Source organism: Bactrocera latifrons, unplaced genomic scaffold, assembly GCF_001853355.1.
Source record: "Bactrocera latifrons isolate USDA-ARS-PBARC rearing strain unplaced genomic scaffold, ASM185335v1 scaffold_108, whole genome shotgun sequence".
Classification (NCBI taxonomy): Eukaryota; Metazoa; Arthropoda; class Insecta; order Diptera; family Tephritidae; genus Bactrocera; species Bactrocera latifrons.
Genome location: NW_017534497.1, coordinates 1141316 through 1144179, shown reverse-complemented (window position 1 = coordinate 1144179; position 2864 = coordinate 1141316).

The following is a 2864-nucleotide window of genomic DNA, read 5'->3' as shown; positions in this document are numbered from 1 at the left end:
TTGAAAAAAAAGTTTCAGATTTAACGATCGCCTCTTCATTCGGTGCAAGTAACTTCATAGCGACAGTTATTTGGAGATTTGAGAAAAGGAAATAGTTGCTGGGGTTCAATTCTTCAAACAGCACTCTCTTCTKCTTCGAATAGACAAAAAACGATTTCGTCATTCAAGCGGTCCAATAATGCTATCTATTACTTCTCGCTGTTGAAGGCCTTTCAAATTTCTATGCGCATACCAAATACATACGGTATGTGGACAGTCTACTTAGTTGACTGTGAATTGGACTTCGGAGTGAAATGATGGAGCCATATGTTATCCATACCAGACCCTAATATTCGTGATGATAAGTTTTACACATTCAATTAATATCTAAATAGTGCCTGCTATGTCGAAGAACTCTACTTCACGGACATTTGATGTTTTCGGCGGTAATAATCTCTTTGTGGGCGTTTACTGCGGTCACCGTATTCAGTGCTCATTTCACCATGTCTAAACTTAGCATACGAAAATTCGATGGATGATTTTTCTGAGCGAGTSCCGAAAACTAAATATCAGTTATATTTATCGTTTTAACAATATTTTTATCTCTTCAAAAAGCATTAACACGAAAGTCAACCATTGTGTTTACAGCAGCTGTTTATATAATGCCCCATAAATTCTCGATGAGATTTAGGTCCGGACTTACTGCCGGCCATTCATATACATCAATGTTTTTGCTTTCCAAAAATCCTCGAGTTGACACACTTCATGAAAGGTGTTTTACCATTGTTTTTGAGATCTTTTAGAATGTTTTCAATTGTATTATTATGTCATTCTCGTTGCAATTTTTAGTATGGATATTCCAGTTTCCGGCCATGCCAGTATTTGATACTGCTCCTCAATAATTAGTTTGCTACTGCTTGGCATTTCTGTATAAACATTGATTAAAGGTAGACATTAAATTTACTTATGCGRATACTTACCGTCTTTAATATAAATAAACAAACAAACATGTATCTGGTCAATGAATTTTTAACCGGTCTGCATCTAATCGCGCCTAATAATGAACTGTTAAATATATATTACTTTTTTCGTTTTAGCTAATCCGAAATTTATCAAAAATTGCACACCAACATTATTAACATGTCATTTTTGGACAAACTGTTTATACCGCTTTTTAAGTAAGGCCACCACAAATATATCCAGCAACAAAAACTAATATACATAATATTGTGTTGTTGCATTGAAGCTGTTTCATACCAATTCTTGATGGCAGATTTTCCTCAGGCAGTGTAAGGAAGCTCGTCAGCAAGCCAAAATCTTTCTTCAAGTGTATATTTTTCACATCAATAGGCACTRTTTTATCAACACACGAAAATCTTTTGTATCCCCTTTTCAGAACAATAAGAATTCCTTCACTCGAAATGCTATAATTCACAAACCATTCATCCGTCAGCTGTCAAAATTATGTACGCGCCTTTTGAAGTTTAGGTATGGATTTAATTTTAAAAGCGCCAACTAAGTGTTAGAAGGGATATTTTTTGCCTTTAACCTGTTAATGGGCAGTCAAAACATGAACTCTTTTTTAAATAGCAAAAAATTCAAATAAAACAAAGAAGTTACTAATATTAGTTTAAGATACATTTGTTTAATTTGTTTCATCTAGCAGTGGGTTAATTAAAGTATTGCTGCAGTAAGCGCAAAGTTGTTTTATAAATTTTTATGTCACATTCTTTGACACATTTATTATTATTAAAGACGTAACTTCAGATTGGGGGAGAGAAATTATACTTAGTTAACTTTACTACCAGAAAAATAGACCGATTAGACCAGCATTAACCAGAAAAAAAGAATGCTGTCCATTTAACAGAACTTTCACTATATATAAAGACAAATGTAATMCCCGCTTCAGAATTGTAATATCAATTAAAGATAATAATGAACGAAATATAGACAAAAATTAGAAGCTACAAACATTTTAAATAAAGTCTACTGTAAATAAAATGTTCTAATTTAATAAACTATATTTATTTGATTAACAAATTTTACAATAAGCAGACTGCTTCACCTGCGCAGCGCATTTCGCCAAAGATACCATAAGATTTTAAACAAAACGAGAAAAACAATGAATATGTACGTAAAATAATAGAATAAGTATTAGTAAATGTTGGGTTAATACAATAGTATAATCAACTTAAAAGTTGTGAATAGGCTAAAACAATTTGTTATGCAGTGACAAAGTGACAAAATGATGTTCCAAAATAAATTACTACATACTAATATGATGATACTTAGTACTTTTTTAAATAGATGCATGTATATCTTGCTCCCCGTTAATGATTCCTGTAAATAAGATCTTATATTGCTTTTAATTTTTATTTAATATGTAGGGTCACAAACATACTCACACTTATATTTACCGAAAGTGTTATTACTTTAGGGTACATCCAGTAATAAAGTTTGTTTGTTTRCTAGAAAAGAAACGTTAAGAGTTATAATCTTAAAAAACATAGTCAGTAATTTTGGACATCTAAGAACTTGAAATCGAATAGTTTCGAATATTGCTCGAAACTGTGTAAGCTTTCTTATAAGATCTGCTTAAAAAAGTATTATTTTTTCATTAAATTGAAAATCACTATAGATGTGTGTGGCCTTGAGTTGTCCTGCTGGAACAAAATTTTTCTCTTCATATATAGCTCATCGTTCTGTCGAATGTAGAACACTTTTAAGACAGACTCATCATATGATGTCATTGTCCATATAGCAGGACGGCAAAAATGAGGGACTTTTAGAGTTTGGTCTTTGTTCATCGGGAAAAACTTTACTTTTCAATTGCATATTCAGTCCAAAGTAGCACCTGTTGGGAAGATTCTGCCTTGGATTTCGAG